Consider the following 13,235-nt stretch of genomic DNA (forward strand, 5'->3'; position numbering starts at 1 on the left):
GTGGTTTGTTTTGTGGTGTTCCCTCCCCGGCCCCTTCCCTCCGTCGTTGCCTGTCTCGGCTCCCTGTCCCTGTGGCTTCTTTCTTCCCTCTCTGCCCTGTTCTTGTCGCTTTTCTTGTCTTTCTCCATCTTGCTCTGTCAGCTTTCTGCCCCTAGTCTTCATTCCTCCCTCGCTGTCGTGCTGCCTTCCCCAGGTTCTTTGTGTGTTTCCAGCCTGCTCCACATCGTTCTTTCTTGTCTCTGTCCTGCTCTTCCCTCTTTCTGCTTCCTCTCTTCCCCTCTCTGCTGCTTTTATCTCCACCTCTGACAGGCTCCCTCTCTGTGTTCTAATTCCACGTTCTCTGTCACGTAGACCCGTGCTGTTTGTTTGTCCTCATCTCTCTGTCCAGCTCCTTGCTGCTATGATTTATTGCCCAATTTCCTCCCTCTCTGTCTTGCTAGCCCATTGCTGTTGGTTTTTCTTCGTTTGTCTCTGTCTGCCTCCCAGTGCCTGATCTTTAATTCCTCCTTCCCCCTAGGCCGCTGTTCCTTTTTTCCATACTACATTGTGTTCTCTTTGGCATCTTTTCCTTATTCCTCGGTTCCCTCCTCGCTGCCCTGTGGCCCGTCCCCATTTTATTGTTGCCTCTCCCTCCCTCTCTCTGGCTTCTTACCCCTGTTTTTTAAATTCCTCCCTCTCTTCCCTGGTGGCCGTGTGATCTTTAGCCTTTCTCCGTCTCTTTCTGCCCAGCTCTCTGTGTCTATTCGTTAATTCTTCCCTCTCTGCCCTGTAGCCTGTAGCTTTTGTCCTTTCTGGCTTCCCCATGTCCCTATTTTAGAATTGGTTCTCTCTTCTTTCTGTACGCATTGCGATTCCTTTTGCTCTCCATCTCCCTTTTGGTGTATTTTCTTTTTCCTCTGGCTCCCTGTCCCTAATTGTTAATTCTCTCCCTGCTCATGCTCTGTACCACGTTGCCCCGTGCTTCGTTTTGTGGTGTTCCCTTCCCGGCCCCTTCCCTCCGCCGTTGCCTGTCTCGGTTCCCTGTCCCTGTGGCTTCTTTCTTCCCTCTCTGCCCTGTTCTTGTCGCTTTTCTTGTCTTTCTCCATCTTGCTCTGTCAGCTTTCTGCCCCAGTCTTCATTCCTCCCTCGCTGTCGTGCTGCCTGCCCCAGGTTCTTTGTGTGTTTCCAGCCTGCTCCTCATCGTTCTTTCTTGGTCTCTGTCCTGCTCTTCCCTCTTTCTGCTGCCTCTCTTCCCCTCTCTGCTGCTTTTATCTCCACCTCTGACAGGCTCCCTCTCTGTGTTCTAATTCCACGGTCTCTGTCACGTAGACCCGTGCTGTTTGTTTGTCCTCATCTCTCTCTGTCCAGCTCCTTGCTGCTATGATTTATTGCCCAATTTCCTCCCTCTCTGTCTTGCTAGCCCATTGCTGTTGGTTTGTTTTCACTTGTTTCTTCGTTTGTCTCTGTCTGCCTCCCAGTGCCTGATCTTTAATTCCTCCTTCCCCCTAGGCCGCTGTTCCTTTTTTCCATACTACATTGTGTTCTCTTTGGCCTCTTTCTCATTCCTCGGTTCCCTCCTCGCTGCCCTGTGGACCGTCCCCATTTTATTGTTGCCTCTCCCTCCCTCTCTCTGGCTTCTTGCCCCTGTTTTTTAAATTCCTCCCTCTCTTCCCTGGTGGCCGTGTGATCTTTAGCCTTTCTCCGTCTCTTCCTGCCCAGCTCTCTGTGTCTATTCGTTAATTCTTTCCTCTCTGCCCTGTAGCCTGTAGCTTGTGTCCTTTCTGGCTTCCCCATGTCCCTATTTTAGAATTGGTTCTCTCTCTTCTTTCTGTACGCATTGCGATTCCTGTTGCTCTCCGTCTCCCTTTTGGTGTATTTTCTTTTTCCTCTGGCTCCCTGTCCCTAATTGTTAATTCCCTCCCTGCTCATGCTCTGTACCACGTAGCCCCGTGGTTTGTTTTGTGGTGTTCCCTCCCCGGCCCCTTCCCTCCGTCGTTGCCTGTCTCGGCTCCCTGTCCCTGTGGCTTCTTTCTTCCCTCTCTGCCCTGTTCTTGTCGCTTTTCTTGTCTTTCTCCATCTTGCTCTGTCAGCTTTCTGCCCCTAGTCTTCATTCCTCCCTCGCTGTCGTGCTGCCTTCCCCAGGTTCTTTGTGTGTTTCCAGCCTGCTCCACATCGTTCTTTCTTGTCTCTGTCCTGCTCTTCCCTCTTTCTGCTTCCTCTCTTCCCCTCTCTGCTGCTTTTATCTCCACCTCTGACAGGCTCCCTCTCTGTGTTCTAATTCCACGTTCTCTGTCACGTAGACCCGTGCTGTTTGTTTGTCCTCATCTCTCTGTCCAACTCCTTGCTGCTATGATTTATTGCCCAATTTCCTCCCTCTCTGTCTTGCTAGCCCATTGCTGTTGGTTTTTCTTCGTTTGTCTCTGTCTGCCTCCCAGTGCCTGATCTTTAATTCCTCCTTCCCCCTAGGCCGCTGTTCCTTTTTTCCATACTACATTGTGTTCTCTTTGGCATCTTTTCCTTATTCCTCGGTTCCCTCCTCGCTGCCCTGTGGCCCGTCCCCATTTTATTGTTGCCTCTCCCTCCCTCTCTCTGGCTTCTTACCCCTGTTTTTTAAATTCCTCCCTCTCTTCCCTGGTGGCCGTGAGATCTTTAGCCTTTCTCCGTCTCTTTCTGCCCAGCTCTCTGTGTCTATTCGTTAATTCTTCCCTCTCTGCCCTGTAGCCTGTAGCTTTTGTCCTTTCTGGCTTCCCCATGTCCCTATTTTAGAATTGGTTCTCTCTCTTCTTTCTGTACGCATTGCGATTCCTTTTGCTCTCCATCTCCCTTTTGGTGTATTTTCTTTTTCCTCTGGCTCCCTGTCCCTAATTGTTAATTCCCTCCCTGCTCATGCTCTGTACCACGTAGCCCCGTGGTTCGTTTTGTGGTGTTCCCTCCCCGGCCCCTTCCCTCTGTCGTTGGCTGTCTAGGCTCCCTGTCCCTGTGGCTTCTTTCTTCCCTCTCTGCCCTGTTCTTGTCGCTTTTCTTGTCTTTCTCCATCTTGCTCTGTCAGCTTTCTGCCCCTAGTCTTCATTCCTCCCTCGCTGTCGTGCTGCCTGCCCCAGGTTCTTTGTGTGTTTCCAGCCTGCTCCTCATCGTTCTTTCTTGGTCTCTGTCCTGCTCTTCCCACTTTCTGCTGCCTCTCTTCCCCTCTCTCTGCTGCTTTTATCTCCACCTCTGACAGGCTCCCTCTCTGTGTTCTAATTCCACGTTCTCTGTCACGTAGACCCGTGCTGTTTGTTTGTCCTCATCTCTCTCTGTCCAGCTCCTTGCTGCTATGATTTATTGCCCAGTTTCCTCCCTCTCTGTCTTGCTAGCCCATTGCTGTTGGTTTGTTTTCACTTGTTTCTTCGTTTGTCTCTGTCTGCCTCCCAGTGCCTGATCTTTAATTCCTCCTTCCCCCTAGGCCGCTGTTCCTTTTTTCCATACTACATTGTGTTCTCTTTGGCCTCTTTCTCATTCCTCGGTTCCCTCCTCGCTGCCCTGTGGCCCGTCCCCATTTTATTGTTGCCTCTCCCTCCCTCTCTCTGGCTTCTTGCCCCTGTTTTTTAAATTCCTCCCTCTCTTCCCTGGTGGCCGTGTGATCTTTAGCCTTTCTCCGTCTCTTTCTGCCCAGCTCTCTGTGTCTATTCGTTAATTCTTCCCTCTCTGCCCTGTAGCTTTTGTCCTTTCTGGCTTCCCCATGTCCCTATTTTAGAATTGGTTCTCTCTTCTTTCTGTACGCATGGCGATTCCTTTTGCTCTCCATCTCCCTTTTGGTGTATTTTCTTTTTCCTCTGGCTCCCTGTCCCTAATTGTTAATTCTCTCCCTGCTCATGCTCTGTACCACGTTACCCCGTGGTTCGTTTTGTGGTGTTCCCTCCCCGGCCCCTTCCCTCCGCCGTTGCCTGTCTCGGTTCCCTGTCCCTGTGGCTTCTTTCTTCCCTCTCTGCCCTGTTCTTGTCGCTTTTCTTGTCTTTCTCCATCTTGCTCTGTCAGCTTTCTGCCCCAGTCTTCATTCCTCCCTCGCTGTTGTGCTGCCTGCCCCAGGTTCTTTGTGTGTTTCCAGCCTGCTCCTCATCGTTCTTTCTTGGTCTCTGTCCTGCTCTTCCCTCTTTCTGCTGCCTCTCTTCCCCTCTCTGCTGCTTTTATCTCCACCTCTGACAGGCTCCCTCTCTGTGTTCTAATTCCACGTTCTCTGTCACGTAGACCCGTGCTGTTTGTTTGTCCTCATCTCTCTCTGTCCAGCTCCTTGCTGCTATGATTTATTGCCCAATTTCCTCCCTCTCTGTCTTGCTAGCCCATTGCTGTTGGTTTTTCTTCGTTTGTCTCTGTCTGCCTCCCAGTGCCTGATTTTTAATTCCTCCTTCCCCATAGGCCGCTGTTCCTTTTTTCCATACTACATTGTGTTCTCTTTGGCATCTTTTCCTTATTCCTCGGTTCCCTCCTCGCTGCCCTGTGGCCCGTCCCCATTTTATTGTTGCCTCTCCCTCCCTCTCTCTGGCTTCTTACCCCTGTTTTTTAAATTCCTCCCTCTCTTCCCTGGTGGCCGTGTGATCTTTAGCCTTTCTCCGTCTCTTTCTGCCCAGCTCTCTGTGTCTATTCGTTAATTCTTCCCTCTCTGCCCTGTAGCCTGTAGCTTTTGTCCTTTCTGGCTTCCCCATGTCCCTATTTTAGAATTGGTTCTCTCTTCTTTCTGTACGCATTGCGATTCCTTTTGCTCTCCATCTCCCTTTTGGTGTATTTTCTTTTTCCTCTGGCTCCCTGTCCCTAATTGTTAATTCTCTCCCTGCTCATGCTCTGTACCACGTTGCCCCGTGGTTCGTTTTGTGGTGTTCCCTTCCCGGCCCCTTCCCTCCGCCGTTGCCTGTCTCGGTTCCCTGTCCCTGTGGCTTCTTTCTTCCCTCTCTGCCCTGTTCTTGTCGCTTTTCTTGTCTTTCTCCATCTTGCTCTGTCAGCTTTCTGCCCCAGTCTTCATTCCTCCCTCGCTGTCGTGCTGCCTGCCCCAGGTTCTTTGTGTGTTTCCAGCCTGCTCCTCATCGTTCTTTCTTGGTCTCTGTCCTGCTCTTCCCTCTTTCTGCTGCCTCTCTTCCCCTCTCTGCTGCTTTTATCTCCACCTCTGACAGGCTCCCTCTCTGTGTTCTAATTCCACGGTCTCTGTCACGTAGACCCGTGCTGTTTGTTTGTCCTCATCTCTCTCTGTCCAGCTCCTTGCTGCTATGATTTATTGCCCAATTTCCTCCCTCTCTGTCTTGCTAGCCCATTGCTGTTGGTTTGTTTTCACTTGTTTCTTCGTTTGTCTCTGTCTGCCTCCCAGTGCCTGATCTTTAATTCCTCCTTCCCCCTAGGCCGCTGTTCCTTTTTTCCATACTACATTGTGTTCTCTTTGGCCTCTTTCTCATTCCTCGGTTCCCTCCTCGCTGCCCTGTGGCCCGTCCCCATTTTATTGTTGCCTCTCTCTCCCTCTCTCTGGCTTCTTGCCCCTGTTTTTTAAATTCCTCCCTCTCTTCCCTGGTGGCCGTGTGATCTTTAGCCTTTCTCCGTCTCTTTCTGCCCAGCTCTCTGTGTCTATTCGTTAATTCTTCCCTCTCTGCCCTGTAGCCTGTAGCTTTTGTCCTTTCTGGCTTCCCCATGTCCCTATTTTAGAATTGTTTCTCTCTCTTCTTTCTGTACGCATTGCGATTCCTTTTGCTCTCCGTCTCCCTTTTGGTGTATTTTCTTTTTCCTCTGGCTCCCTGTCCCTAATTGTTAATTCCCTCCCTGCTCATGCTCTGTACCACGTAGCCCCGTCGTTCGTTTTGTGGTTTTCCCTCCCCGGCCCCTTCCCTCTGTCGTTGGCTGTCTCGGCTCCCTGTCCCTGTGGCTTCTTTCTTCCCTCTCTGCCCTGTTCTTGTCGCTTTTCTTGTCTTTCTCCATCTTGCTCTGTCAGCTTCCTGCCCCTATTCTTCTTTCCTCCCTCGCTGTCGTGCTGCCTGCCCCAGGTTCTTGGTGTGTTTCCAGCCTGCTCCTCATCGTTCTTTCTTGGTCTCTGTCCTGCTCTTCCCACTTTCTGCTGCCTCTCTTCCCCTCTCTCTGCTGCTTTTATCTCCACCTCAGTCAGGCTCCCTGTCCTTCTCTGGCTGTCCTGTTCCCTGCCTTGTGCCTTCTCACTACATGCACACACCCCCCCCGCCCCGTCCAGCCGCATGCCGCTTTTCTCTTCTCTCTTCCTACTGTCCTGTGCCCTGCTCCTTACCTTTGGTGGCCTCCCCCTCTGCCCAGCAGCCCGTCGCTCCAGGAGCCAGGTAATGGACGGTCCGCTCCCTGCCCAACGAGGACAAGCGTGTGCCGTGGTTTAGCCCCAGCTGGCAACTCTGCACCAGGGAGCTGCTTGCTCACTCCACCCTCAGTGGGCTGGGGGAGAGAGCTGGAAGGGTAAAAGTGAGAAAAATCATGGGTGTTTAATAGGTAGAGCAACAGCTGTGCGTGAAAGCAAAGCAAGGAATTAATTCACTCCTCCTTTTCGGTGGGCAGGTGTTGAGCCTTCTCTGGGAAAGCAGGGCTCTGTCAAGTGTAATGGTTACTTAGGGAGTGAAATGCCGTAGCCCCTAAGGACTCCCCCTTCTTCCCCAGCTGCATGTACTCAGCGTGATGTCAAATGGTATTGAATATCCCTTTGGTCAGTTAGCTGGGAAAGCTTTCCCAGCTGTGTCCTCTCCCAGCTTACTTGCTGGTGGGGCACTGAGAGAACCAGAAGAGGCTCTGACTGTGGAAGCAGTGCTCAGCACATCTCTACATTGTTAACGCTGTTTTGAACATAAATCCAAAACTTATCCTTTCCTAGCTACTATGGAGAAAATGAGCACTATCCTAGCCAAAACCAGCTCCGTGCGGCTCTGGCAATGGCGGCCGAGGTGGCCTGGGGGCAGGGGGAGCTTTGGGGACCCTGAGCCACGAATCGCTCCTGGGACTTGTTACATGCGCGCTGCCTGCACAAACACCTGCCCTCTCCTTTGCCCTCGGGCCTGCGTTTGCGCTCCCTTGGCGTGGGGCAAGGGGCTGTGATGGAGCCCGGGGAGGAGGTGGTGCACTGTGGGGGTGAGGGGAGGGGGCCCCCCGTTGCTGCTGCGCCTCAGCTGTGGGCGGGGTCTGGATGGAGGAGCCCCAGGTGCGGGCAGTGGGGCTGCCGGTGCCGGCTCCTACCTGGAAAAGGGGTGGTGCCCTGCTCCGGGGGGCCAGTGTGAGCCGAGGGCGGAGCGGGGCGGAGCTGTGGCCGAGCGTCAGCGGGCTGCGACTGTAGCGACGGAGGAGGTGAGCGGGGGCTGGGTGGTGGACGGCTGGGTCCCGGGTGAAGCCCCGAGGAGGGCTGCGGCGGGGCAGCGCCGGGTCGGAGCGGGCGGTGGGGAGAGCGAGGCTGTGCTGAGGGCTCGGTGGGGCTTCCGGGTGGATCGGCGGGAAGAACGGTGCCCCGCAGGGTGAGAGAGCGGGGAGGGCGGGCTCGCGGCGTGCCGGGAGCTGTAGTCCTTGTGGCGCGCGGCCGCCGGCCCTGTCACGTGGTTCGCCGGGGCGCGGCGGGAGGCGCGGTGTTCCGGCGCTCGGGTGGCGGGCGGCCGTGCCGCGTACGGACCGCGAGGTGTATTTTTGGGGTTGGATTCGTGTTGATTTCTGGGGGCTTCCAGGTGCGGCCGCTCCCCGAGAAGCGGTGAGTTCCCCGAGAGCTGACAGAAGGGAGGAGGATGATGCTCTTTTCCCCTGCCCAGGACGCCTAAGATGGCCGCCTCCCCGGCTCACCGGAGCTCCCCCTCAGCCTCCCCTGGCCCGCCTTGCCCGCGCGCCTGCCCCCCCCTCGCCCCGCGCGCTTGCCCCCCCTCCCTCGCCCCGCGCGCCTGCCCCCCCCACCCCCTCCCCCGCGCGCCTGCCCCCCCTCCGGCGCCTGCCCCCCCACACCCCCTCGCCCCGCGCGCCTGCCCCCCCTCCGGCGCCTGCCCCCCCCCACCCCGTCGCCCCGCGCGCCTGCCCCCCCTCCGGCGCCTGCCCCCCCCCCCACCCCGTCGCCCCGCGCGCCTGCCCCCCCTCCGGCGCCTGCCCCCCCCCCCACCCCCTCGCCCCGCGCGCCTGCCCACCCCCACCACCTCGCCCCGCGCGCCTGCCCCCCCCACCCCCTCGCCCCGCGCGCCTGCCCCCCCCCCACACCCTCGCCCCGCGCGCCTGCCCCCCCCACCCCGTCGCCCCGCGCGCCTGCCCCCCCTCCGGCGCCTGCCCCCCCCCCCACCCCCTCGCCCCGCGCGCCTGCCCCCCCCCACCCCCTCGCCCCGCGCGCCTGCCCCCCCCCACCCCCTCGCCCCGCGCGCCTGCCCCCCCCCACCCCCTCGCCCCGCGCGCCTGCCCCCCCTCCGGCGCCTGCCCCCCCTCCGGCGCCTGCCCCCCCTCCGGCGCCTGCCCCCCCCCACCCCCTCGCCCCGCGCTTGGCCCCCCTCCGGCGCCTGCCCCCCCCCCCCACCCCCTCGCCCTGCGCGCTTGGCCCCCCTCCGGCGCCTGCCCCCCCCCACCCCCTCGCCCTGCGCGCTTGGCCCCCCTCCGGCGCCTGCCCCCCCCCCCCGCGCGCCTGCCCCCCTTCCGGCGCCTGCCCCCCCCCCACCCCCTCACCCCGCGCGCCTGCCCCCCCTCCGGCGCCTGCCCCCCCCCCACCCCCTCGCCCCGCGCGCCTGCCCCCCCTCCGGCGCCTGCCCCCCCCTCCGGCGCCTGCCCCCCCCCCCCGCGCGCCTGCCCCCCCCCCCCGCGCGCCTGCCCCCCCCTCCGGCGCCTGCCCCCCCCCCCGCGCGCCTGCCCCCCCTCCGGCGCCTGCCCCCCCCCCCACCCCCTCGCCCCGCGCGCCTGCCCCCCCTCCGGCGCCTGCCCCCCCCCCCCGCGCGCCTGCCCCCCCCCCCCGCGCGCCTGCCCCCCCCTCCGGCGCCTGCCCCCCCCTCCGGCGCCTGCCCCTTCTCCCCCTCCCCGCGCGCCTGCCCCCCCCCGCCCTCGCCCCACGCGCCTGCCCGCAGCCCCGGCACCTCTCCTGAAGCGTGCTGCGTAGGCCTAGGCCGTCCCCAGGCCCTGTCGTGAAGGCAGCGAGCCGGCCCTCTAGCGCACTGGATTCCCCCTCGGCGCAGGGGCCCTTAGCACTAGCGCAGGGAAGGAGCGGGGGGTCCAGAAGCCCCCTGCGCAAGGAGAGGCTTTGGCCAGGGTCGATCGACGGTAATGATGGTCGCTCTTTCTTCTTTCCCTCTCCCAGAGACCTTGCTGCGGACGTGGTTGTCTGTCCTTCCCCCGGGGATGCCGTTGACTGTGGCCGTCTCAGGCTCGCGTGGCTTCTCTCTGCCCGGCCTCGCCGTCCTTGCAGCGCGGGGCTGAAAAGGGATAGACAAAGCCCTTCCCGGCTGTGGACAGGACCTGCCTCGGCTGAAGCTGGAGACGCCAACGAAAGGTAAAGCAGAAGAAACTGAAGGCGCTCTGGCTGACAGCTGCCTTCCTGCCGCAGGCAAGAGAGAGCCTGTCCCTGCAGGTGAGGGAGGGAGGATCCCCCTTCGTAGCCCGCAGCGGGCCAGGCCACCGACGTGCACCGCAGGGTCTGTACGCGTAACCCGGAGTTCGGTACGGGCGTGTAGTGCACGAGCGAGCTAGGCCACGTGCCTAGGAAGCCTCATCTTGTAAGAGCTGTAAGACACCCATGTATTCTCTTTAGGTGGAGGATGGCCTAGAGTCTGGAGCTGCAGAAGAGGCAGGGAGGAGAGAAGGGGAAACAAGCATCTGAACGGCTAAATTGTGCCAGCAGCGCTGAGAGCGAGAGTCACGGTGAGTCCTGGGCCACTGGGGCCCCATTGCCTCTCTTGTGCATCCTGGGCCCTCCCTGTCTCTCCCCTGGCCCCCTCTCTTTCCTTACCTGCTGCAAAATTTTTTTTTTTGCGCTCCCCCCCCCCGCACAGTCTTTCTCCATCTCGCTCTGAGTGGCTCCCTGCCTCCCTGTCTTTTCAGTCCTCCCTCTCTCTGTCCTGTAGCCTGTGGCTACTTTTTCTTTCTCTCCCTCTCTCTCCCTGGCTCTGGCTCTGTTTTTTTGTATTCCTCCTGCTCTGTCCTGTAGCCTGTCGGTATTTTGTCTTTCTCTGGCTCTCTTGGTGTGACTCCCTGTGTTACTGAAAAACGTGGTAAAATTGGAAACAACTCTGTAACTCCAATTTAGTATTAAAGAGCAGGCATTCTTTATTCACGGCGCCAGATGCACGGGGGATCGCTCCTCCTAACGTGCGTACCTCACGCACCTTTCCCCTACAATTTATAGCTCAAAATTTTACGTAGTCAGACATATTCATTATTGTCCTGTCTACTGATTGGTACAAACTTGCTCTTTCCTTATGTAAATTACTGCGCAGGCTCGGTTGTCCTCTTCTGAGTAGGTGGTGTTACTTGAGTCGGTGGTGGTCCGTGAGTCGGTGGTCGCGATCTTCCCCCTGCCGGAATTACCTTTTACCTTCTTGGCTCTTAATCTTGCCAGTCTTGGCTAGTTTTCTCAGTCCGCTACACGAAACCGCGTTTTGTCATCCTTTTCTGACAGAAGCACATTGCCTATTGTTCTGTTCACATTAATGATTACCTAGGGACTAAAATGCAGATCAACAGATACACTGATTCGTACGCTCCATGTTCCCATAGTGTAACAACGTCTCTGGTTGATTGATTTCATCGCTTTGGTTACACTTGTTCCTGTTGTTCTGTTTCTTCTTTTTTGGCTTTGTGTGATCCTGTTTTTCTCTGCCTCTCGCTTTTCCCAGCTCCCCGTCCCTCACTTTTAATGCCCGTTATCCTTCACCAACTCACTCTTCCTTGGTTCCCGTCCCCGTTTCTGAATTCCTCCTGCTTTGCCACGTAGCCCGTGACATTTTCTTAATCTCTCTGTCTGCCTCAACGCTCCCCCCGCGCTTTTTATTCGTCTTCTCTGCTCTGTACCCTGCTACTGTTCTTGCCTTTCTGAGTTCTTCTCTGTCCAGCTCCCTTTCCCTATTCTTGAATTCCTGTTCTTCCTGCACCCGCCGCTGTTCCCTGTGATCTCCATCTCTCTCTGTCCAGCTCCCTGTCCCTAGGTTTTAATTCCTGCCTCTGCCCACTGTAGCCTGTCTAGATTTTTCTCTCGGCCCCTCTCTGTCCGGCTCCCTCTCTCTGTGTTCTAATTCCACGTTCTCTGTCACGTAGACCCGTGCTGTTTGTTTGTCCTCATCTCTCTCTGTCCAGCTCCTTGCTGCTATGATTTATTGCCCAATTTCCTCCCTCTCTGTCTTGCTAGCCCATTGCTGTTGGTTTGTTTTCACTTGTTTCTTCGTTTGTCTCTGTCTGCCTCCCAGTGCCTGATCTTTAATTCCTCCTTCCCCCTAGGCCGCTGTTCCTTTTTTCCATACTACATTGTGTTCTCTTTGGCCTCTTTCTCATTCCTCGGTTCCCTCCTCGCTGCCCTGTGGCCCGTCCCCATTTTATTGTTGCCTCTCTCTCCCTCTCTCTGGCTTCTTGCCCCTGTTTTTTAAATTCCTCCCTCTCTTCCCTGGTGGCCGTGTGATCTTTAGCCTTTCTCCGTCTCTTTCTGCCCAGCTCTCTGTGTCTATTCGTTAATTCTTCCCTCTCTGCCCTGTAGCCTGTAGCTTTTGTCCTTTCTGGCTTCCCCATGTCCCTATTTTAGAATTGGTTCTCTCTCTTCTTTCTGTACGCATTGCGATTCCTGTTGCTCTCCGTCTCCCTTTTGGTGTATTTTCTTTTTCCTCTGGCTCCCTGTCCCTAATTGTTAATTCCCTCCCTGCTCATGCTCTGTACCACGTAGCCCCGTGGTTCGTTTTGTGGTGTTCCCTCCCCGGCCCCTTCCCTCTGTCGTTGGCTGTCTAGGCTCCCTGTCCCTGTGGCTTCTTTCTTCCCTCTCTGCCCTGTTCTTGTCGCTTTTCTTGTCTTTCTCCATCTTGCTCTGTCAGCTTTCTGCCCCTAGTCTTCATTCCTCCCTCGCTGTCGTGCTGCCTGCCCCAGGTTCTTTGTGTGTTTCCAGCCTGCTCCTCATCGTTCTTTCTTGGTCTCTGTCCTGCTCTTCCCACTTTCTGCTGCCTCTCTTCCCCTCTCTCTGCTGCTTTTATCTCCACCTCTGACAGGCTCCCTCTCTGTGTTCTAATTCCACGTTCTCTGTCACGTAGACCCGTGCTGTTTGTTTGTCCTCATCTCTCTCTGTCCAGCTCCTTGCTGCTATGATTTATTGCCCAGTTTCCTCCCTCTCTGTCTTGCTAGCCCATTGCTGTTGGTTTGTTTTCACTTGTTTCTTCGTTTGTCTCTGTCTGCCTCCCAGTGCCTGATCTTTAATTCCTCCTTCCCCCTAGGCCGCTGTTCCTTTTTTCCATACTACATTGTGTTCTCTTTGGCCTCTTTCTCATTCCTCGGTTCCCTCCTCGCTGCCCTGTGGCCCGTCCCCATTTTATTGTTGCCTCTCCCTCCCTCTCTCTGGCTTCTTGCCCCTGTTTTTTAAATTCCTCCCTCTCTTCCCTGGTGGCCGTGTGATCTTTAGCCTTTCTCCGTCTCTTTCTGCCCAGCTCTCTGTGTCTATTCGTTAATTCTTCCCTCTCTGCCCTGTAGCCTGTAGCTTTTGTCCTTTCTGGCTTCCCCATGTCCCTATTTTAGAATTGGTTCTCTCTCTTCTTTCTGTACGCATTGCGATTCCTGTTGCTCTCCGTCTCCCTTTTGGTGTATTTTCTTTTTCCTCTGGCTCCCTGTCCCTAATTGTTAATTCCCTCCCTGCTCATGCTCTGTACCACGTAGCCCCGTGGTTCGTTTTGTGGTGTTCCCTCCCCGGCCCCTTCCCTCTGTCGTTGGCTGTCTAGGCTCCCTGTCCCTGTGGCTTCTTTCTTCCCTCTCTGCCCTGTTCTTGTCGCTTTTCTTGTCTTTCTCCATCTTGCTCTGTCAGCTTTCTGCCCCTAGTCTTCATTCCTCCCTCGCTGTCGTGCTGCCTGCCCCAGGTTCTTTGTGTGTTTCCAGCCTGCTCCTCATCGTTCTTTCTTGGTCTCTGTCCTGCTCTTCCCACTTTCTGCTGCCTCTCTTCCCCTCTCTCTGCTGCTTTTATCTCCACCTCTGACAGGCTCCCTCTCTGTGTTCTAATTCCACGTTCTCTGTCACGTAGACCCGTGCTGTTTGTTTGTCCTCATCTCTCTCTGTCCAGCTCCTTGCTGCTATGATTTATTGCCCAGTTTCCTCCCTCTCTGTCTTGCTAGCCC

At 56.7% G+C, this 13,235-nt stretch overlaps 1 long non-coding RNA gene across 2 annotated transcripts in view; it reads left to right on the forward strand.

Moving 5' to 3' along the window:
- Positions 1 to 13,235, forward strand: part of LOC135311198 (uncharacterized) — a 57,292-nt gene that overhangs the window by 23,191 nt on the left and 20,866 nt on the right. For both annotated transcript variants that reach the window (XR_010370996.1, XR_010370997.1), the window contains exons 2-3: positions 9,242 to 9,433; positions 9,692 to 9,801. This is a non-coding gene — a long non-coding RNA (uncharacterized LOC135311198). The remainder of the gene's footprint in view (positions 1 to 9,241; positions 9,434 to 9,691; positions 9,802 to 13,235) is intronic.

Source organism: Phalacrocorax carbo, unplaced genomic scaffold (assembly GCF_963921805.1).
Source record: "Phalacrocorax carbo unplaced genomic scaffold, bPhaCar2.1 SCAFFOLD_63, whole genome shotgun sequence".
Classification (NCBI taxonomy): Eukaryota; Metazoa; Chordata; class Aves; order Suliformes; family Phalacrocoracidae; genus Phalacrocorax; species Phalacrocorax carbo.